This window comes from Peromyscus californicus, unplaced genomic scaffold, assembly GCF_007827085.1.
Source record: "Peromyscus californicus insignis strain IS unplaced genomic scaffold, ASM782708v3 Scaffold_16__1_contigs__length_79575227, whole genome shotgun sequence".
NCBI lineage: Eukaryota > Metazoa > Chordata > Mammalia > Rodentia > Cricetidae > Peromyscus > Peromyscus californicus.
In genome coordinates, this window is record NW_026294458.1 from 79507177 (window position 1) to 79530474 (window position 23298).

At 41.2% G+C, this 23298-nt stretch overlaps 1 protein-coding gene across 13 annotated transcripts in view; it reads left to right on the forward strand.

Annotated features, from left to right (window-relative positions):
• LOC128112311 (zinc finger protein 431-like) overlaps positions 1–23298 on the forward strand; it is a 127723-nt gene that overhangs the window by 97016 nt on the left and 7409 nt on the right. For 2 of the 13 annotated variants that reach the window (XM_052741358.1, XM_052741359.1), the window contains 5 exons: positions 6007–6101; positions 8695–8765; positions 9075–9196; positions 19723–19772; positions 22490–22658. The gene's annotated coding sequence lies outside the window, so the exon portion shown is untranslated. Of the gene's footprint in view, positions 1–6006; positions 8766–9074; positions 9197–19722; positions 22377–22489; positions 22659–23298 lie in introns of all 13 variants that reach the window. The other 11 variants (XM_052741361.1, XM_052741362.1, XM_052741364.1 and 8 more) reach the window with 10 other exon arrangements.

Consider the following 23298-nt stretch of genomic DNA (forward strand, 5'->3'; position numbering starts at 1 on the left):
AACATATCAAGAGATTTTGCAATTTAAATTATTATAGAATTTCAAGAAATATTACTGTTCCTTAAAACACTGATGGTTCCTTTTTAAATCTTATTTAATCATTAAATTCTCTGATTCAAACAGATCATTTAAAAAATATACCTTGGTTGGGTTTAGAGTTGCATGCCTGTAATCCCAGCATTTGGGAGATACTCTGCTTCCCTGATGTCTGCAAAACCTTCATTTAGGAGCCCTGAATTGTGGTGACTCCAGATGACATTCATGCTCTTAGGAGATCCTGAGATTTAAACAGAAGTCACTCTAAGGGTGGGGCACCCAGGAAATTACAAATAGCTGTGGAGTATGGAGGAATTGTTAGGGAGGTATCTTTGGGTGTAAATGCTTAGTGTGACTCTGAGGACAACCTGCCTCCTATTGTATTCTCTGTATCCACTCACCTGTGGTGGGTTAGCCATCTCCAGGTCTTCCACTCTTTCCTTTTTTTGGCAACTACATGTACCTGTCAGTGACAATACCTTGAAGCCCCCACTTTTCAGCCTCCACTTGGATATTAAAGCTCTTCAGTTCCCAAACTGACATTCCTGTAACCTTCCTGCATGGCAGAAATAAGCATATTATAAAGAGACATTTATACCACTTGCTTTGGCTAACAACTAGCAAAGCAGTGGAACACATGATATTCTAATTTTCCTGGGAATCACATTGTGGGAAAAGACTGAGTCTTCAGGATGAAAATTTCTCTACTGAAGAAACATTTACTCCTTATCTGAACAAATGGCAGGAAAGACAGTGGCTGAAAATGGTGGAGAGTTTTAGAGATGGGAAAAATTAATTATATAGCTTCATTAGATTACTTATTTTTGCTTATGTTTTGCCTTCTATCTAAACCTCTTAGAAGCCCAAGGATGGATTAGTTACCTTGTATTTCTGTCACTGTTCCAAATTAGTAAAACTGAATAAATATCATTTTTCAGTGTTCATTAATAATATGCTTTCTTTTTATTTTCAATTCATTTCTTCTTTCTTTTGTTTCAAAAAATAGTCTTATTATGAATTCTGGATTGATCTGAGACTCACTATACATTAAGCTGTCCTAGGACATGAGATCTGTACATCTTGCTTCCAGAGTGTCTGCTTTATAGGTGGGAATGTCACAATTGAATAACTTCATTCTTTTAAGTGGCTTAATAAGAATGAGTGACTGAGCCTGGATGGTTAGAGTAGCAAGGACACAGGCTCTGGTCCTAACTACACTAACAGAAGGTTCCCATCAAATGCCTTAAAGTCCATTGCCTTCCAACTATGAGCAATATTGTTTTTCTTTATCATTGATTCTGTTATAAATCATCAAGGAAGTAGTGTAGGGTTCTGTCCTTATTCTACAGATAATAAGATCCAGGATCACAGAGATATTTGATTTTGAATATGGGTAAGTGTAACTGCTCATCTTGCCCAACCTGTCATGCTCACTAAATGAAACTGGAGCCACCTAGGCCAGGCATAGTGCCACAGGCCCATAATCATGGTATTTAGAATGTCGAGTCAGAAATTTCAGAATTTCAAAGACATCCAAGGTGAACAAGATCAGTTAGGTTTGGTGTGAGGCCCTCAGAACCAAGGGAGACTTTGATTGGCTCAGGACAGTGTCCATAGTCTTCCCTGAAGCTCCAGAACTTCAAGGCCACAGCTCCAGCAAGTGTCAGCTGAGTTATTGACATCCAGGTTTTCTATTCTTGATAATGTTTCCTGACTAACACAGCTTAGGTCAATTTGGGGTCAGACTCCTGATGCTCATTAAAAAGTAGAATTCTGCATGTGAGAGAATTAGCCACAGGCAAGGATGAGCTCCCTAATTTCTTATCCAATGCCTTAAATCATATACACACAACCAATAGAAATGGATTCAGCAGGATTTATTCACTTATCTGTGCATACTTAATCACACATACCTAACAAGGAAGAAATTGGAAGAGAAGAATTTGTGAAGGAATGGAGACAGGACAAGGGAGGGAAAAGTGATGTAATACATTTTAATTAAAATGTATGAAAATAAATTTTAAATAAAAATTAGCTAGATTAGAGATGGCTTAGAAGTTAAGAGCACTGGGTGCTGTTACAGAGGACACAGGTTCCATTCCCAGAAACCACCTGGTAGCTAACCATCTCCTGTAACACCAGTTCCAAGGGATCTGATGACCTCTGATGACCTCTGCAGGTACTGCACATAGACACTTGCAGGCAAACACCCATATTCATAGAATAACAATAAAGCTTAAAAAATACGGAATTCCCTACAGTGATATCAAGCCCTAAGACAGACAGCAGCCAAGGCTAGTTAAAATCAACTCCTGGTCCATTAAGGAAGCAACTGTGTGCTTCCTCTGAGGCAGAATGCTCAGAAGCAAAAAAGCAGCTTTATTCTGAGGTTAGACTAGCTCAGCAAGACTGTTCATCTATGAACAGCATCCACAGTACTGATAGGTGCCTTTTCCTTCATGTTTTTCATATTTGTGCTCTCTGCCCTTTGTATGTATGAGAATTAAAGGCAATGATATATCTGTTAAATGTATTGATCCATGTTATAAATGTAGATTGTAATATATGAATCTAAAACATAAATTTTCTCTGTAAATCTTCATCTTCCCATCAAATGCCTTAAAGTCCATTGCCTTCCAACTATGAGCAATATTGTTTTTCTTTATCATTGATTCTGTTATAAATCATCAAGGAAGTGGCTATACTTGCAGTCTTCTGACCCTATTTAAATTGTTCAAAGTATAACTTGGGGTGGGTCTGATCCTAAGAGACTTAAAGGATGATATCATATATGGAATGCAAAATCTGTTCTTGGCTAGCTCCTTATTTAGCATTAGGCAGAAATGGATGCACACTGTTACTAAAGAGATTTTTGTTTATTAATCATTTAGGTATGTGGAGTGATTTCTTCCTGGGAAGAAATCATGTAGAGAACCTTGACTAATACAATTGTTTTTTTTTTTTCATCTACACAGAAGAGGATGTGCTGGCTAACAAAAGTGCTCATAAAGACATTCTTCCTAGCTCCATTATGCTCTATGTACTCAACTTTCCATGAAGACTACATTTTATTATTATTCATTTGCCAAGAGTTTGCTCTGAATTTCTGAAATAAAACTCCTAAAGCAATGGAGCTATCATCCATCTTTCTGATGGGAGAAAGACCAATTATCTTGTTTGTGATCTAGTTCCTGCTTTTCTTTGCTGGTTGTCTGAAGTCCCTGTGACAGCCAGGTAAAAAGTATCTCATTTCACCTGACCTCAGTGTGAAGGCACAGAACAAATATCTCCTTTTGTGTCTTTAAATCTCTCTTTAATTGTTAATATTCTGGGCACCCTTCCACCTGTGTGACAGAAAATCACTCCACACATAGAATAGTGATCTGTACAAGCTAGCTAGCCACATTGTGTCCAGGAGGAAGAAGGGGAAGTGCCTATGGAGAGCAGAAAGATAGCAGGTTCTGCTATTGGAGCCAGGGGCAAGTGCTATTGAAATGCAAATCTATGTTGATTTAGAAAAGGTCTTTGTTTAGGGTGCAAAGTTGGGTCAGGAATCATTGTGCTATATCCTTAAGCACATTGTAACCCTATGGGAGGTGCTCTTGTCACTCAGGCCTTACTAGCCAATCAGGCCCTCCAGGCAACCTGCCAGTCAGAAGAGTTGCAGGGCTCTTCCAGATGCCAGTCATAAGGTGCGGCTTTAAGGAGGAGCTGGTGCCAGTAATTTTGTGTGCTGTTCTGCAATTGCTGCTGTAGAGAGCTGAGCAGAGAGCTTGGGTGAGCTGGGAAATCAGGACATGATGAGTGAGGAGCTGCTGTCCCCAAATAGTGAGGAGGAAATGGTGAGTTGCCGGAGCCAGTGTGGTGGGTCCTTCCTATATCTGGGTGGGAACCTGCAGCCATATTCCCTATCCTAGAGGTCCCATGTGGTCTTTTCAACTCCCTGTACTCACGGGCAGGCTTCTAAATAACTTTGATCCATGGGCTGCATCTGTGCACAGCTTTAGGAGCAGGGAGCTGTGTGTAGAAACATCTTAACAGTCAACTTCAACATGCTTTTGGTGCATGCATGGAAAGCAGGTTGCCAAATTCAGAGAAACCTAGTTTCTCCAGTATCTTGTAAATTTTCAGCACTTTGCATTTAGCCTTTATGTGTAAAATACATTGACAGTTAATTTCGTGGAGCCCCAACCTTAAGGCATGTCATGTCATAAAGTTCCAATTTTCTTCTTGAGAAAAGAATAGTTCAGAGAGATGGGCAATGTGACACCAGGTGATAAATATTTGAAAAATATTTGCTTCAGATCCAGAAAACTCAACTCCTTCCACCATATGGAGCTAAGGTTATGAGTTCCAAGGCCACTGTGGGTTTAGTCAGTAATGTTCTTGAGATATCCTGTGATCCTCTTGTGCATCATTGTTTGATTAGCCTCCTCCTGATTTTGTCCCTTTGTATGACAGTTTCTGTTGACTTCATTGAAGTCTCCCATTTCCTTCCATTTCCCTCCTGAATGTAGTATACAAGATGCTATTCTTCTTAAGAAGCTTAATTGGCATGAGATATGCTTGTGCAAGACCTCTCCAAATGAGCTTTTGTATTTTCTACTTTCTACTTTTCCTATCTTTCTCATCCCCTGGCACTTTCACCTCAGGACCCTGTCACTGAAGAATGACCTGTTGTATCAGGTCACTGGTGTACTTAAGAAATAATTCTGGGAGTTTCTTTGCTGTGTAACTCACCCATCTGCCTAAGTGGCTAGATCTACAAGTTAACTGTCTCTATTTAAATTGTTCAAAGTATAACCTTGAGCATGAACCTAAAAGAAAGTTAAGAATGGCAGCATATATGGAATGCAAAAATCTGTATAGGTTGTCTTCTCTTTGAGTATTAGCCGTGCATAGTATCATTAAAGTGTTTTTTATTAATCTTGTAAGTGTGCAGAGTGATTTCTCCCTGGGAAGGCATATTAATTCTAGAACAGCTGCATTTCCAGCCTTTTAGAAAAATGTTTCTGAAATAAGCTCTCAATAGTTTGCAATTGTTAACTTGAGCCAAAGAATATTGAATTTCCAATTAGGGAACTCTCCAATGCAGATATGTTCAATAAGTCCTGTGTTGACTCAGGTGGCCTTGATTCCAGCCTATTGTTCTCCAGGGCAATGACCTTGCTGTCTTCAATCTAAAACCTTCAACATTCTTAAATTACTGGGCCACCTCAGAGTTTTAAAATTATCAATTTGAGTCTTGTAGCTGACTAATCATTGCAGTCACAGAAAAAGGATTTGCATGTGGAGCATGGCTTCTGCCTTCAGACTATGAGGAATAGTTTATTTTGTACACTGCAGGAGGAAACAGGGCAGGCAATCAGCTACTTGAGTCACCATTATGAAATTGTGGACCTGATTGTGGGAGAAGAAATGGTTTTATAATTACCCAGCATCTTTTAATCAATGACATGTGAATGAACACAAACCACATTGGTGGGGTATAGTTTGTGACTGTCAACTTAAGTCAAAGAATACTAAATTTCCAATTATGGAGCTCTCCAATGCAGATATGTTCAATCCTGCTTGACACAGTTAAGTCAGCACAGAGGATTAAGAAAGAAACAGGCCATTTGACTGTAACTTTTCCTTTGTGTCTGGTTACTGATCTTAGCAGCCAACATGTGCTTATGGCAAAGGTCAATCTGTCTCTTACTAATGGCATTCTCTCTACTATGGTGGGGCCTAGTCTTTTCCAATGTCCATATAGTTAAGTTTTTTATCTTAAGAATAAATTATTTTCATCATTTTATAAAGTCAATTATGGGTATAATTTTTTAAACTTCATTTTCTTTAAATGCATTGCTATTCTATTTTCTAGCTGTTTCTGTTCTCCAATGTTTCTCAGTCATTAATACTATCATTGCTTTTTTTCCTCAAATGTTGTTGATTATTTATATCTGTGTGATGTTTCCTGTATCTTAGGATTGCCTCGTGCTATGTAATTGAGAATTGCTTTGAATGCCTAATCCTACCTCTGCTGCCCAGTGCTGGGAAGACAGTCCTGAAACTCCTTCCAGGTTGGGCCTTCACAAGTTAATGAGTGTCCTCCAACTTTTCTGGCTTTTATTGGGAACAAATAAGAGAAGAGGAACCTTTGCAAAAATTGAGTTCATTGAACAACTCTGAATCTGGTGTAGTGTGACAGTGCAGAAATGGAGGATGAAAGAATGCTTTACTGCTGGTCCTTGACTAGTGAGTGAGAAGGAAAATTAGATCAGTTTATGAGTGTCCTCCAATATTTCTGCCTTTTATTGGGCACTTACAAATGAAGAGGGACCTGTGCAAGGACTGAGTTCACTGACCAACTTTGAAGCTGGTGCAGTGACAGTGCAGACAGGGAGAGGCAGGCAGGAGGGTGAGTGTGGAAGTCCCCAGAGGTTTCCTAGTAAGATCTGAGCTTATTTTACACAGCAGGGCTGCATTAGGGGATGGCTTGACCACATGCATGGTTACCAGGTGTTTGGAAGGGTCTGCACTTGGCTGTGCTAGGAGGAGGTCTTTTGCTCCACCTCTTTGCATTTCTATAAATAGTCCTTTAGCAGAGACAGAAGGGGCTGGTGGGTTTTGAACCAGGCCCACCCAAGGCGATCCTATGTTTTTATCTGTCTCTCTCCCCTCTATATTTCTATCTAAATGCTTCCCACTTCTCTCTGCTCAAGAGTAACCTGGGGGAAAAAGTGGGTGTGGGTCCTCCACAGGTGACGCCTTTCTTGATTTGACAGCAATTGAGATTAGCAATGTAGAGTCAGGTAATCAATTTTAGGTGATCCATAAATGTCCTGACTGGTCATGTGTTGGGAACCACAGACTAGGACAATAAAATATCTGGATAAAGGACTGACCTTATTGTGAAACCAAATTACTGCAGTTACACTAGTTCAACCAAAATTGAAGATTGTAGCCCTGCCTAGCCAGACTGTGATTTTTCTGGTTTAAGATGTCAAGCCTGAGAGAAAAGGTGTGAGTAATCCTTGGTGTGCTCTCATACAAATCCCTAGTCTCTGGGGCACATGGCCATAAACCCTGTTTCAAGTTTTCAAAATAATTATTTGAGATTATAGCTATGTAATATCCACAGTCTCTTTCCTGCCTGCAAGCCCTTTCTTGATCCCTCATTGTTTTCTAATCTATGGCCTCTTTTTGCTTTAACAACATTTACTGTTTGAATGTGACCTATGTTTGGCTGCAGGACTTCCCAGCTGTGAGGCAACAGGTTGGCTACACTGGACATTGAGTGTTTAATGGGATGTTCACCCAAAGACCCTGTTCCTTGGAAGAGGAACAGAAAGTGCTCTGGAAGACTGGAATACTTTCTACTAAAATACAAATTACCCAGATTAGGGCCCTATCTGCCCCTAGAGTGGAAGGGCAGAGCTGGGAAAGCTTGTGCTGCCTGTATCATTAGATCATCCAGTAGGGGAGCTGCTAATGTCCTGAGGCCCAGCTGGGTGAGGTTACCTAATGTGGAATTCTGGAAAGGCTTAGCAATGAGGATTAGCAGTAGGATGGAGCTTGCAGGTTCTTTCCAGGATCTCCTCTGGTTCTGCTGTAGGGAGCTGTGAAGGAGACCACAAGCCATGTCATGGTGAATGTGGGGACCACTGACCCCAGACCAGAAGGAGCACTTCTGCTGAGCTGTCATTTCTACTGGGACTGGGATGTACCATGAGCCATACTGTGGTCCTCTTGGTCCATTTGGTGACCTGGGCAGTAACCCTTTTCTCCTGAGCCTCCCCAGATGTGGATTCCCTAGGGAGGAGGGGACTCTGTCATTCTGGCTATGGAAGGGCATAATGCTTGTAATATATGTGTCCAGTGTGCACACACAAGCATTTATTTTGGTATACAATGGGAAGACAGATTGGAAAATTGAAAACAGTCTGGTTTCTAGAAGTTCTGAACATTTCTTTCCACTTCATGTTTGTCTTATAAATGTTGCAAACAGTTTAGAAACTGGTAGAAAGGAAGTGATGGGATCATCTTTCAGAAATATGTGATTAGAATGTTTTTAAATTTCTGATATAGGGTTAACCTGATTCAGGGAAGTTTAGTTCCAGGGGAGAAAAGAAGTTTCTGAGATATTTCAGGTATGTATGGTGTTTGGCAGGTGGATAGGGCAGATTCTACATCTTGTCCCATAAACCATGTAGTAGAAAATAAATGTTAAGTTATTCTTCTACATTGTTTTATTTGTGGGCATCAGTGGGGCTGTGTTTGCCTGCAACTACAACCAGATATGAGTTTGCAGAGCCATAGGAGGAGATCATCTCCATTTTCAGCAAGAGCTCTAGAGCATGGGGCCTCTCTGTTTGGAAGAAATATCAGTAGCTAGAGGTCCAGAAACAATAGTTTAAGAGTCACTTTGAAAAACAAAGTAATGTCCATTCACAGAGGGATAGAAAGCCATTGAATCCTTTCACAACCATCTAGAGGGGACTTTCATCACCTTCAAGTGATAGGAAACAGAAAGACTAATCTGGCATCTTCATCTACATTTTAATGTCATATTTTGGATCTGGAGAGTTTACTGAATAGTCATGCTCCTCTTAGATACCCAAGTTTGGTTCCTAGCACCCACATCAGATGACTCAGAACTACTTGTATTTCTAGGTCCAGGAGATATGATGCATTCTTCTGGTCTCCTAGAGTGTCAGATATACAAATGGTGAAAAGACAGATATGTAAGTGACTCTATATTTTAAAAAGGGGTTTCAAAAGGAATGAAATTTAATTTAGGTGTATAAGTTTTGCCAGTGTGTATATCAAGTGCATGACAGCTACCAGTGAAAGTCATAAGAGAGTGTGATCCCCGGTACCTGCCTGTAGTTACAGGCAGTTGTGAGCTGTCTTTTGTGTGCTGGGAGTCAAAGTCAGGCCCTGTAAATGAGCAGCCAGTGTTCTCAAGTGTTGAACCATCTATTGAGCCCCATGAACATGTCATTATAGCAGTAAGGTGTGAATGGATCATCCTGATTTTATCTTTACTTCAGGTATGCTCACCCAAAAGAAATACAAGATTGACAGAATTCAAAACTAACTTAAACATGGTTCTTAAAGAAGTTTCCAAGTCCAAATCTCCACAAAATGAAGGAAGAGTACAAAAACTGATCAGGTATGTAACTGTCTGACTGATTGACCAAAGCCACAAGACTGAGTTTATCTCCAATGTCATAAATGAGCAGCAATGCAAGCCCACAAGGACATATATCAGGTGTACCCCTGCTGGAGTATATACCTCCTGTAAGGAGAGAAGAGGAATTTGCAGGCATTGAGACTGAATGGGATTATATTCTGCTTCCTTGATGCCTATAAAACTTTTAGTTGGGGACCCAAATTGTGGTGACTTCAGATGACATACAGGTTGTCAGGAGATCCTGAGACTTAAGTACAAGTCACTATAAGGCTAGGGCAATCAGGCATTTACAAAGAGCTGTAGAGTGTGGAGGAATTGTTAGGGAGGGAGTTTTGGCTGTGAAAGCCCAGGATCAAATGACCAGAAAGCATTGCTTGGGGTGTACCTGAGGAAAAGTTGTCTCCTATTGTGCTCTCTATCTCCTCTTAGCTGTGGTGGATCACTGCCCTCCAGGTCTTCCACTCTTCCCTGTTTTTGACAACTACATGTAGCTGTCAGTGACAGTTCCCTGCATGCTGCCGATTTGTGGTCCCAACTTGGGCCTTAAAGTTCCTCAGTCTCATCCCTGCCAATTCTTGTAATCTACCTTCCTGGTAGGAATAAGGATATTCTAAAGAGACATTTATATCTCTCCCTTTGGCTAACAACTAGTGAAACAGTGGGCCAAATGAAATTTCCCTGGAACTCTCATTGTGGGAAAAGTCTGAGTCCTCCAAATGAGAATGTCTTTACTGAAGAAACATTTACTCTTTAATTGGCCACCTTACAGGAGAGACGGCGTCTGAGAATGTGCAAGAGTTTTAGAGATGGGAAAAATTTATTATATGATTCATTAGATTACTTAGTTTTGCATATATTTGACTTCTGTCTAAACCTGTTAGGACCCCAAGGATGGATTATTTACCTTATATTTTTGTGGTAATATATTGTGTACTCTAATAAAACTTATCTGGGGATCACAGGACAGAGTCAGTCACTATATTATAGAGTCTGGACAGTGATGGCACACACCCTTTAATCCTATCACTTAGGAGACAAAAATCCATCTGAATCTCTATGAGTTCAAGGCTACACTGGAACAGAGCCAGGCATGGTGGCACACACCTTTAATCCCAACACTTGAGATCTCATGCTTTTGCTTGTAAAGCACACACACCTTTAATTTCAGGAAGTAAGATGGCAGGGCAGAAAAAGGTATATAAGGCATGAGGAAACAGGAACTCACTCTCTTAAGGCTGAGGATTTCATAGAGGTAAGAACATGGCTGGCTTGTTCTGTTTCTCTGATCTTTCAGCTTTCACCCTATCTGGCTTCAGGTTCTTTTTATTAATAAGACCTTTTAAGATTCATGTTATATATTTTTACGATTGTTCCAAATTAGTCAAGCTGAATAAATATTATTTTTACAATTTTTATTAGCAATTTTGCTTTTTTCCCTTTTCTATTAATTTTTTCTTTTCTCTTTTTTTTTTAAAGAATAGTGTTATTATGACTCACTGTCTGGCCTGGAACACCCACTATAGACTAGGCTGTCCTACGATATCAGAGAGATCTGTCTATCTTGCCTCCAGAGTGCCTGCAATATAGGTGGGCATGTCACTCACTGGATAACTTGATTCATTTAATTGGCTAACAGAGGATGAGTGGCTGAGCCTGGCTGGTAGGGTAGCTAGGACACAGGCTCTAGTTCTAACTCTAGTAATAGGAGAAGGTTCCCATGCAATGCTGCCTTCCTGCCTTGAAGTCCACTGACTTCCAACTATGAGCAATATTATTTTTCTTTATCATTGAGTCTCATATAACTCATCAAAAGTCCTGGGAAGAGTTCTGTCTTTATTCGACAGATGGTGAAACCCAGGCTCACAGAGAAAAGTAGTCTTTGAATATAGTTAATTATAACTCCTCATGTTACTTATCCTGTTGATCTAATGCCTCACTTAATGAAGTTGAAGCCACCTAGGCCAGCCATGGTAGCATAGGTCTGTAACCATGGTACTTAGAAAGTGAAAGTAGGAATTTAAGGATTTCAAAATCATCCAAGATGAGAATGGTCAATGAGATATTGTGGGAGGGTCACAGAACCAAGGGATACTGGCTCAGGACAGTGTCCATAGTCTTCCCTGCAGCTCCAGAACTTCAGGGCCATGACAGCAGCAATTGTTAGCTGAGGTATTTACCTCGTTAAGTTTTCTATCCATAATAATGTTTTCTATTCTTGATAATGTTCCCTGTCCAAGGCAGCATAGATCACTTTAGGGTCAGACTCTTGCTGCTCTTTAAAGAGTGGACTTTTCCTGTGGGTGGCAGAATTAGCCTCAGGCAGGGATGAGCTCCCTAATTACATATCCAATACAATGTGTTCAGCCGTGAGACCATATACACACAGCCAACACAAATGGACTCAGCAGGTTTCATTTATGTATTTGTGTATATATATTCAAACATGCTTAACAAGAAAGAAATTGGAAAGGAAGAATTTGAGAAGGGATGAACAGAGGACAAGGAAGGGGAAATTGATGTAATACATTTAAAATACGTTTTAAATAAAGAAGCTTCCTAGAGAGATGGCTTAGCAGTTAAGAGCACCGAGTGTTGTTACTGAGGACACAGGTTCCATCCCCAGAAACCATGGTAGCTACCTATCTCCTGTAACTACAGTTCCAAGGGATCTGATATCCTCTTCTGGCTTGTACAGGTACTGCACACAGATGCCTGGAGGCAACCACCCATATACATAAAATAAAGCTTAAAAATGGAATTATCTGCAGTGATGTCCCAACTCTGAGACAGAGAGCAGGCAGGGTTAGTAAAAATGAAGTCCTTATTGTCCTGCATAGAAACAACTGTGGCCTTTCTCTGAGGCAGGATGTTCAGAGGCAAAAAACAGGTTCATTCTGAGGTTAAAACGGCTCAGCAAGGCTGTTCATCTAAGAACAGCATACACAGTGCTGGTAACTGACTTTTCTTTGATTTTTTTTTGTATTTGTGTTTTCCGTCCTTTGTATGTGTGAGATTTAAAGGCAATGATAACATCTTTTAAATGTATTGACACCTCTTTTAACTGTAGATCATGTATGACCTAAAACATAGATTTTTCTCTGTGAATCTTCATCTAAGTAGCTAGACTAGCAGTCTTCTGTCCCTCTTTAAATTGTGGAAAGTATGATGTGTGTCCTGATCCTAAAAGAGACTTAAGGATGATCTATATGGAAGACAAAATTTGTTCTAGGCTGGCTGACTCAGGGTTAGGGTTAGGGTTAGGGTTTAGGGTTAGGGTTTAGGGTTAGAGGGTTAGGGTTAGGGTTAGGGGTTAGGGTTAGAGGGTTAGGGGTTAGGGTTAGGGTTAGAGGGTTAGGGTTAGGGTTAGGGTTAGGGTTAGGGTTAGAGGTTGGGAGGGAGGGCTGTGGGGTGGGAGAAGGGAGGAGATGGGATATTTATGTAGAGTGAGTAGAAAATTTCTTAATAAAGAAAAATTAAAATAAAATTATGCCCTTCAAAAAAAACAAAAACAAAAATAAATATTCCACTGTTATCCTCTCTACAAAATCCCACCACTGGGTATGCATCTACACAATCCCCCTCCCATGACCTGTACATACATGACCTACCCAAGCTGCCTTAGGGGGTTAGGGTTAGGGTCTGGGTGTGGGGTTCGTGTCAGGGTTAGGATCAGAGTTAGAGGATAAGGGTCAGGGTGATTATCAGGGTCACGGTCAGGGTGGTCAGGGTTAGGGTTAGGTTTAGGAGTTAGGGGTTAGGGGTTAGGGGTTAGGGTTAGGTTTAGGCCTCCATTCTGTTCCTTTCCATTTCCGTTCCATTTCATTCTGTTCTGTTCTATTCCACTGTTTGTGTCAGGGTCAGGGATTAGGGTCAGGGTTAAAGTTGGGGTCAGAAGAGTTAGGGGCAGGGTCAGAGTTAGAAGGGTTAGGGTCATGTTCAGGGTTGGAAGAGTTAGGGTTAGGGTCGGGTATAGGGTCAGGATCAGAGTCAGAGTCAGGGTCAGGGTCGGGTGTAGCGTGAATCCTAAAGGGTCTTATTAATAAAAATCAAACCTGATGCCAGGTATTGGGTGAATTGAACTCACAGAAATCTAGGTGGATCTAGGCCTCTGGAATGCTAGGATTAAAGGTGTGTGCTACCACTGCCTAACCTCTATGTTTAATATTGTGGCTGTTCTGTTCTCTGACCCCAGATAAGCTTATTAGAGTGCACAATATTTTGAGGAATACAATATCACCACAGTCGGTTCAGGGTTAGGGTCAGGTTCAGGGTGAAGGTGAGGGTCAGGGTCAGGGTGAGGGTTCAGGGTTAGAGGGTTGCTGAGGATCAGGATTAGAGGATCAGGGTGAGGATCAGGGTTAGAGGGTTGGTGAGGATCAGAATTAGAGGGTCAGGGTGAAGGTTCAGGTTTAGAAGGTCAGGGTGAGGGTTGAGGGTTTAGAGGGTCAGGGTGAGGATCAGGGTGAAGGTGAGGGTTCAGGGTTAGAGGATCAGGGTGAGAGTCAGGGTGAGGGTCAGAGGGTCAGGGTCAGAGGGTGAGGGGTCATGGACAAGGTCAGGGGTCAGGGGTCAAGGTTGGGGTCAGGGGTCAGGGTTTAGGGTCAGGGTCAGGATTTAGGGTCAGGGTCAGGGTTTAGGGTTAGGGTTAGGGTTAGGGGTTAGTGCTGTGGGATGGTCTGTATGTCAAATGTGTTGCTCTGATTGGGAAATAAATAAATCACTGATTGGCCAGCTACAGACAGATGTGAGCTATCACATGGGTATTGAGAATTGAACCTCGATCTTCTGGAAGAGCACAGTCAGTGCTCTTAACCATCAAGCCATCTCTCCAGCCCCATCATTCAGTCCTTTAACTGCAATTCTAAATGGTAGCTTTAGAACTGGAGACAGTTTACTTTCTCCTTCCTTGGTGATTGGAGCTTTGATGATGGTGTTTCCCTTTTAAGCATCACTTTACTTAACTTTTGAACTTTAATAGGTTTAAAGAACGAATGCCTACAAGATTAAATTAATAAATAAGTTGCTATCCACCAAGTAGCAAGTACCTATCAACCTGATCAAAACAAATAACCAAATCTTGCTATGTGTCTAATGTTTCATACTGTTTTTTAAATTTTTTATCAGACATAACACCCAACCCTATGCTTCACTGTTTCCCATATTCTTTAGCTTTATACAATAGGAAAGGTTATTTTCTGTAGATGTATGCAATGTGGTACGGAGGTATTTGATAAAAGTGTTTCAGATGTGTAGTTGGAGTATAAATCAAAAATTAAGACCTAAAAATATAGAAATTTAATTGACTGGAAATCCCAGTGTATTAGTCAGGGTTCTCTAGAGTCACAAATCTTATGGAATAAATCTCTCTCTCTCTCTCTCTCTCTCTCTCTCTGTGTGTGTGTGTGTGTGTGTGTGTGTGTGTGTGTGTGTGTGTGTGAATTTATTGGAATGACTTACAGACTGCAATCCAAAAATGGCTAGCTGTGAATGAAAAGTCCAAGAATTTAGTAGTTGCTCAGTCCCATGAGGCTGGGTGTCTCAGCTGGTCTTTTTGTATATGCTGGAATCCCAAAGAAGTAGGCTTCAATGTCTGTTCAGGAATGAATGTGCTGACAAGATGAGGGAAAGCAGCCTTTTTCCATTGTCCTGCTAGCAGAAGGTGTGACACAAATTAAAGGTGTGGCTTCCAGCCTGAAAGTCTGGATTAAAGGTGCATGTCATTCAGCCTCAGGATCTGGATCAAAGGCATGTTGTCTTCTTGCCTTAAAATCCAGGGGGCAACTGTGCTCTCCATTTCTGAATTATAGTACATTCCAGATATAGTCAAGTTGACAACCAAAAATAGCCATCACGATCCACCCCTTGTCAACTTGGCAGAGAATTATATCACCTTATGCCATGATTAATTTCCAAATGAAAAATAATAGCCATGTCATAATTATTCCTAAACACAATGTAACTATCCTACAATTGTGAATGCATTATATATTTAGAATAGTGGTAATGCTTCTTGGGGGATATCTTTCTGGTATTTCAAACTTACATCTGATAACCACTGATATTCTCTTAATTGATATTATAACATATGATAAGAAAATGGAAAGAACATACGAATATCTGTACAAATACATTATTAAGAAAATGCAATAGAAGCACTCATGTCAGTTATAATCCTCACTTCTGTAACTGGTGACGTGGCCTTAGATGATATTTAGAACTACATTCCTCTACTATGCATTCTGTATATCTTCCACCTTCTGCAAACACTTCAGAAGTCTTGGGTCTTTTCCTGGAGAAGTGACCCATACCTCCATTCCTGATGCATCTGTGCCCTTTGTCATCCTTCTTGGATTAGATTGTTGTAGTTTCCCATTAACTTTAATCACAGGGCATAATAGCACCAAGAGATGCCCTAAAGGATCTCCTGCACTCCAGATATCATCTTGCTTACCTCCATTGTAGAGAGGCAATCCAATTTCCCCATAGTAATCTGAATATATCATCCTTTCTAATGGTGTTATTCCTTTCTTAGTCTGTTGGTTTAAGGGTATTTGAAGCCCAAAATGACCAGGGGGAAGTCTGACTTTCCAGTTCAATGGAATGTTTGTTGTGGCTGGGCTCCTGACAGAAGCACTCTCTACTCTGGAACCAAAATTTCTAGGCCAGCAGAACTTAGAGTTGTGAATACAAGAAGCAAAAACTTTCCTAGTCGGTTACTAGGGTGATAGTGACTGGAACTATTTCTCTTACCATTCTTTGATTCCTGGACCCATGGAGATCCTGGTTATAGGAGAAACCATACCATATATCAGATGGTGATCCAGGGCATATACTGCCTTCTGGAGAACCTTGCCCCAGCCCTAAAGATGCTGCCACCTAATTGGTACTGTTACTGTGTCTTCAAAAGACCAAAGTCCATTACATCTCTCTATCAGGCCAGCTTCTTCAAGATGCTGGGGAACATGGAAAGACCAGTAGCTTCCATGATTGTGGGCCACTGTTGTACTTCTCTGGCTGTGAATTGAGTTCTCTGGTCAGAAACAATACTGTGTGGAATATCACATTGGTGGATAAGACATTCTATAAGTCCATTGATGATGGTTTTGGAAGAAGCATTATATGTAGGAAAGGCAAATTCATAATCAGAGTAAGTATCTACTCTAGTAAGGAAAAAGAGTTGTCCTTACCATGAAGGAAATGGTCCAATGTAGTCAACCTGCTACTAGATTGCTGACTTGTCACCCTGGCTAATGGTGTCATATCTAGGGCTAAGTGTTGATCTCTGCTGTTGGCTGATCTGGCACTCAGCAGCAGCAGTAGCCAGGTCAGCTATGGTGAGTGGAAGTTCATGTTGTTGAGCCCATGCACAGACCCCATCTCTGCCATTATGGCCATATTGCTCATGGGCCCATTGGGCAATGACATAAATGGCTGGGAAAGGAGACTGACTGTCTACAGAGTCAGTCTATCTGCTTGATTACTGAACTACTCCTTAGCTGAAGTCAGGTTTTGGTTAGCATTTCCATGGGATACAAATATCTTCATACCCTTAGCCCATTTGGAGAAAACTATCCATATACTTCTCTTCCCCAGATGTCTTTTCTCACCAATTTTCCAATCATGCTCTTTCCAAGTCCCTGACCATCCAGCCAATCCAATTGCAGCAGCCCATCAATCAGTGAATAGTTGCACAGTAAGCCATTTCTCCTTCCAAACAAGCTGTATGACTATGTGTATTGCCTGAACTTCTTCAGTATCTCTCCCTTCACTTCCCTTCACCAGCATCTTTCAGGGTTGTCCCAGAATGGGGTTGTAATGCTGCAGGTGTCTACTTCTGTGTGGTGCCTGCATGATGTACAGAACCATTAGTAAACCAGGCCTTAGTCTTTATCTTCCTCAGTCAACCAATCATAGGGAACACCTCATGAGGCTACAGGTGTATGCTTGGCAGCAGAAAGCATTGTAACAGAAGTAGAAACCATAGACATTTGGGCATCTTCTTCATGTATCTTGCTTGTGCCTTCAGGACCTGCTTGGGCCTGATCTCTTATATACCACTTCCATTTGATAATAGATTGCTGCTGTGCATGTCCTACTTTATGACTTGGTGGATCTGATAACACACAGCTCATGATGGGCAGTTCAGGTTGCATGATAAAATGGTGGCCCACTGTCAAATGTTCAGTTTCTCCCAGTGGCTGGAATTAATGGCATGTGCTCACATGCTTGGCCATGTTTATTTTTGAAAATGATTCTAATGGGCACCAGTGGCAGACACTTGAAATGACTTTAAGAGGTATTATATTGTCCCAATTCTCCAATGCTTCTTTTCTTGTATGTTTTAAGTTATCTTCTTTTCTAGGTGTGTGTGTGTGTGTGTGTGTGTGTGTGTGTGTGTGTGTGTGTGTGTGACCCATCCCGCGGGCCAGGTTATTGGGGAGACCTGAGGAGGCACCTCCTGAAAGATCAATGGGGGTGAGAGAGAAAGGAGACCAGGCGCATAAGGGAAGACAGAGTCAGTCTGAGTCACGTCAAGGTCTCGTTTATTTTTTTTTTTTTTTTTTTTTTTTTTTTTTTTTTTTGGTTTTTCGAGACAGGGTTTCTCTGTGTAGCTTTGCGCCTTTCCTGGAACTCACTTGGTAGTCCAGGCTGGCCTCGAACTCACAGAGATCCGCCTGGCTCTGCCTCCCGAGTGCTGGGATTAAAGGCGTGCGCCACCACCGCCCGGCTAAGGTCTCGTTTATTGACTGGGTATTGAGGCTTATAAGCAGGGCTTCAGGCAGGGAGGGGGAGCAGAGGAAGCAAAAGGAGAGAAGAATGGAAAATTCCTAAGGAAGGGTGAGGTCGCTTTGGTCCCAGGCCCCTGCAGCTGGCTGATTAGCACGTACTCCAGGAAGTTGTACAGCCCGCGGTTAGGCCAGGAACCTGTTTTTGCAAGGTTTGATAAAGTAAGGAAGGTCACACAAAATTCAAGACACAGCTGTCCAGAGTTGGGCCCCAACATGTGTGTGTGTGTGTGTGTGTGTGTGTGTGTGTGTGTGTGTGTGTGTGTGTGTGTGGACTGTGTAGCAGAGGGTTTAAAACTTACAATGATCTTCCTGCCTCTGTGTTCAGATTGCTTGTGCTAAAAGGATGCACTACCACACACAGTTTGAAAAATAATTTTTATTGTTCAAATCTCCTCTTCTTATTGTGGCCAGGAAGGCCAGGATATGGTGTTAGAACCCCTGATACTGGAGTTATAGATAGTAGTGAGCTTCTATATGTACTGGGAATAGAAGCTGGATAATTTGAAAGAATTTTCAGTGCTCTTAACTGCTAAGGTATTTTCCACCCTAAGTTTTCTATTCTTGATTATGTTTCCTGTCCATGGCAGCCTAGTCAGGGTCAGACAGCTGATGCTCATTAAAAAGTGTAATTTGCCTCCATTTGAGAGAGTTAGCCTCAAGCAGGGATGAGCTCCCTAGTTGTTTATCCAATACAATGTGGTCAGCCCATTATCCATATATATACAACCAACCAAAATGGGTGCAGAAGGTTGTATTCATGTATTTCAGTGTTCTTATTCACCCATATTTAACAAGGAAGAGGTTGGAAGGGATTTGGGAAGGGATGGAATGAAGAGATAAAAGTGGAAAGTGATGTAATGTCTTTTAATTAACAATTTATGGAAATAAATTTTAAATAAAAAAGGACTAGATAGATGACTTAGCAATTAAGAGCACTGGGTGATTTTACAGAAGACCCAGGTTCCATTCCCAGAACCTGCATGGTAGCTAACCATTTGATATAACTCCAGTCTCAGGCATCTCCCATCTTCTGGCCTCTGTAGGTACTGTGCAGAGACACATACAAGCAAAATATCATATAACTAAAGTTATTTTTTAAAAGTTAGAAAAATGAAAGAATGAAATTCTCTACAATGATGTCATAGCCCTGAGACAGACAGCAAGCCAGGGCTAGTTAAAATGAGTTCCTCTGGTCTTGCATTAAAGCAGCTGTGGCCTTCTGCTGAACCAGTCTGCTCAGAGGCAAAAGCACCTTTGTTCTGAGATTAATAGAGATTATTATAACCATTTATCTAGAAGCAGAGTATACAGTGCTTTAGGTGACTTTTCCTTGAAGTTTTCTGTATTTGTGTTCTCTATATTTTATATCTATGAGAATTGTGCCATTGGTACAGTTATCTTTTAGATTAAACATCATGATTGACAGGTCACATAGACTCCAAAGCAATTTACTTTTACTGTGTCATTTACTTGGTTTTCAGCTAAGACCTTGTGGTGCAAGATAAATACACCAGAGGCATTTTTTTCCATCATTTTTATAATTTATATATGTTCTTACATGACTTTGAGGTAAGAAAGTCCCTAAATGTCTCTACTTTTACATTGTAATCATGTTCAGAAGTGTATTTGTTAACTGAGCATGCTTGGGAATAGGCAGAACTCTATGTAAACGTGTCTAAACTCCCTAAGTAAAATCCATATGCTTCCTTTGTTTAGGAAAAGCATTGTTTTGGAAATAATTCTCATGCTCTCCTTGCCTCCTGCAGGTAAGAAATCTTTTTCATTTCTTCAATCTTGGCTGTTGTGATGGCTATTCTTGGTAATCAAACTGACTACATCTGGACTTAACTAAAACCCAAAGAGTTAGATACACCTGTGAATGATCTTTCTTAAAGGTTTTGAAGTTAAAGACCCATCTTTAATCTGGATCATTTTAGGTGATATGATCCAACTTTAGCTGCTTGGTGGCAGTGCACACCATTAATCCCAGTTTTTAGGAAGCAGAGGCAGTCATAATTTTTGAGTTTGAGGCCAATCTGGTCTGCAAAATGAGTTCCAGGGCTACACAGATAAACCCTGTCTCCAAAACACCAAAATAAACAAACAAACAATCAAACAAAGAATAAGATCCACCTTTAATCTGGATTGTACCTTCTGGTAGCAGCTGACATATATAAAGGATATTGAAGAAGGAAGTTCTCTCTTTTTGCCTGCTTGTCCTAACTCTGATTATCAAGTTCATTCCTTTGCTAGCATTAGAACCCACTTTTTTGAAATTCTGGTGTATCCTGAAGACCAGCTGAGACATCCAGTCTCATGGAATGAACAACTATTGGATTCTTCACATTCCATTGGTAGGCAGCCATTGTTGGGTTACCTGTACCACAGTTTGTGAGACATTCTAATAAATCCACTTTCTACATACATGGAGAGATTTATTCTACCAGTCCTATTCATGTAGAGAATCTTAAATAATGCAGCTATTTTATTATTTGTTTATTTATTTATTTATTTATTTATTTATTTATTTTTCTCCACCTGCCCACCGAGGAAGATGTGCTGGCTAACAGTAGTGCTCATAAAGACATTTTCCGAGCTTCATTATTCTCTAAGTATTCAACTTTCTGTGAAGCCTACTCTTTTTGTTATTATTCATTTGCCAAGAATTTGCTCTGAATTTCAGGAATAAAACTCCTAAAGCAATGGAGGCATCATCTAGCCTTCTGATTGGAGAAAGACCTATTATCTTGTTTGAGATCTGGTTCCTGCTTTTCATTCCTGGTTGTCTGAAGTCCCTCCAGTTCATCTGATCTCAGTATGAAACCACAGAACAAAGATCTCCTTTTGTGTCCTTAAATCTCCTTTTAATTGTTAGTATTCTGGGTACCCTTCCACCTATGCGACAGGGTATCATAGTATAGTATCGTGGGCTGTGCAAGCTAACTAGCCACATTGTATCCTGGAGGAAAAAGGGAAGTGTCTATGGAGTGCAGGAAGATAGCAGGGTCTGCTGTTGGAGGAAGAGACAAGGGCTATTGAAATGCATATCTCTGCTGATCTAGAAAATGTCTCTGTCTGTGGTGGAAGGCAGGGTCAAGAACCATTGTCTTTAAGCACACTGTAACCCTATGGGAGGTGCTCTTGTCACTCAGGCCTCACTAGCCAATCAGGGCCTCTAGGCAACCTACCAGTCAGAAGTGGTGCAGGGCTCCTCTGGGCGCCCAAATTCAGGCTTGGCTTTGAAGAGGAGCTGGCACCAGTGGTTTTGTGTGCTGTTCTGCCATTGCTGCTGCAAGGAGCTTGGATGAGCTGGGAAACCACAACATGGTAAGTGAGGGACTGCTGTCCCCAGATGGGTAGGAGCAGATGGTGAGGTGCAGCAGCCAGTGTGGTGGGTCCTCCCCAGATCTGGGTGGGAACTTGCAGCCAGATTCCCTGTCCTGTGAGGTCCCATGTGGTCTTTGCAACTCCCTGGACCCAGGGGCAGGCCTCTGAGTAATTTTCCTGTGTGGGCTGAATCTACTCAGAGCACTGGGAGCAGGGAGCTCTGTGTAGAAACGTTTTTGTAGTCAACTTAAACATGCTTTTGGTGCATCCATGGAAAGCAGGTTGTGAAACTTGGAGAGGTCTAGTTTCTCCAGTATCTTCTAGATGTTCAGCACTTTGCATTTAATCTTTATGTGTAAGATCCATTTATAGTTAATTTTGTGGAGGTTGTAAAGGGCATCTCAAGTGTTGTGTAGCATTCCACTAATACGCCACCATGTAGAAGAGTAGAATTGGTGATTTAAAAAATTTACCAATGCTTAGGAGATTGTAAGTCTCACAAAGTAGAATTCAGCTGAGGGAAGACTACGTCTAAAACACCCAAAAGATAAGTATATGCTAACCAGCCCTGTTAGAGATTAGAATGCTAGGATACACATTTGTTCACCAGGATTGTCCAAACATTTGGCTTCAAACCATTACAAAGAAGCCGCCCCTGATTTACAACTAGCCACTAGACCCACCCCCATATCAAAGAACAGGATGCTAAAGGCGGCATTCAGAGTCACAACCAACCTTAAGGCCTGCTGTGCCATAAAGTTCCAGTTTTCTTGAGAAAAGCATAGTTCTGTCAGATGGGCAATATGAAACCAGGTGACAACTATTTGATAAGTAAAAGACTGTTAAGTGTGGGCCCTGGTCCCCCACTGTGAGTGGCGGCTGCCTTGCTTGCCGACCTTGACCAGATGTCCTCCCTATTCAGATTCCCTGCTGGTTTCCTTCTCACCTAACTGATCAATTGGAGGTTCTTTGTTCCTGTATCCTGCATTTGGTGTAAACAGCTTAGATGCAAAAATGTAGCTCCGGGGATCCGCCATTGTGCTGTAAGCCTGTATTTAAGGTTTCCTCCCTCTTTCAATAAATGACATTCAGCTGGCATTCGGCATTCAGCTGTGGCGAATGATTCGCTGTCTCTTGTCCCTTATTTTTTAATCAGCAGCCCCTCGCTTGGACCAGGTGAATGTGTATCAGTAATGCGGGTGTTGCCGTTACAAATGGAGGTCCTACTGAGATTCTACCAAGACACTACCAAGATCCAAGAAAGAAGGAACAAGCTGATGGACACTCTTAGAAGGCTGGCCAGCATTTTAAAGAAAAAAGAAAAGGTATGAGTGAATTGTCTTTTTTGCAAATAGGGCACCACCGAAGTTAAGAAAGGGCAAGACAGCTAAAGATTTTAAATAAAAAAGGAAATCTTCCCAAAAGAGAAGAGGGAAGGAAAGGAAATTTCTCGTTAGAAAAGGGAGAAAATTTTAATCAAAGAAAAAGGATTTTCCCGGTAAAAAGGGGAAAAATTTTGAAACTAGGCCTAAAGATTGGGGCCCTGTAGAGAAAGGATGAACAAAAGAGAGAAGCCTCTTCCCAGTGGTAATGGAGGAAGAAAAGACTTTTTCCAGTTGTAGAATTTTCAGGATAGCTGAAACTCTGAGCTCTTTCTGCAGTGCAGCATCTGAATTACAAAGAATCGGCAGGTAGGCCTCATTGCTGCTGTCTGAACAGCAAGCGAGCCCAGAGGTTAGAAGTTTTGCTGTCTGTTTGCTTATTTGGGTTCAAACGTTTTTTATTTTTCCCTCGAAGTGGGAATAATTCAATATTTAGGATCCCTTCATGGGAAATGTTTTTCTGTTTTTCCCTCATGGTGGGAATAACTCATTAGGTAGTCCCTCATGGGAGTAGGAAGTTTAAATGTGAGTTTGTGTGTGGGGGGCATGCCCCAGCGGCGACAGCGGCGGACAAAGGCATGCA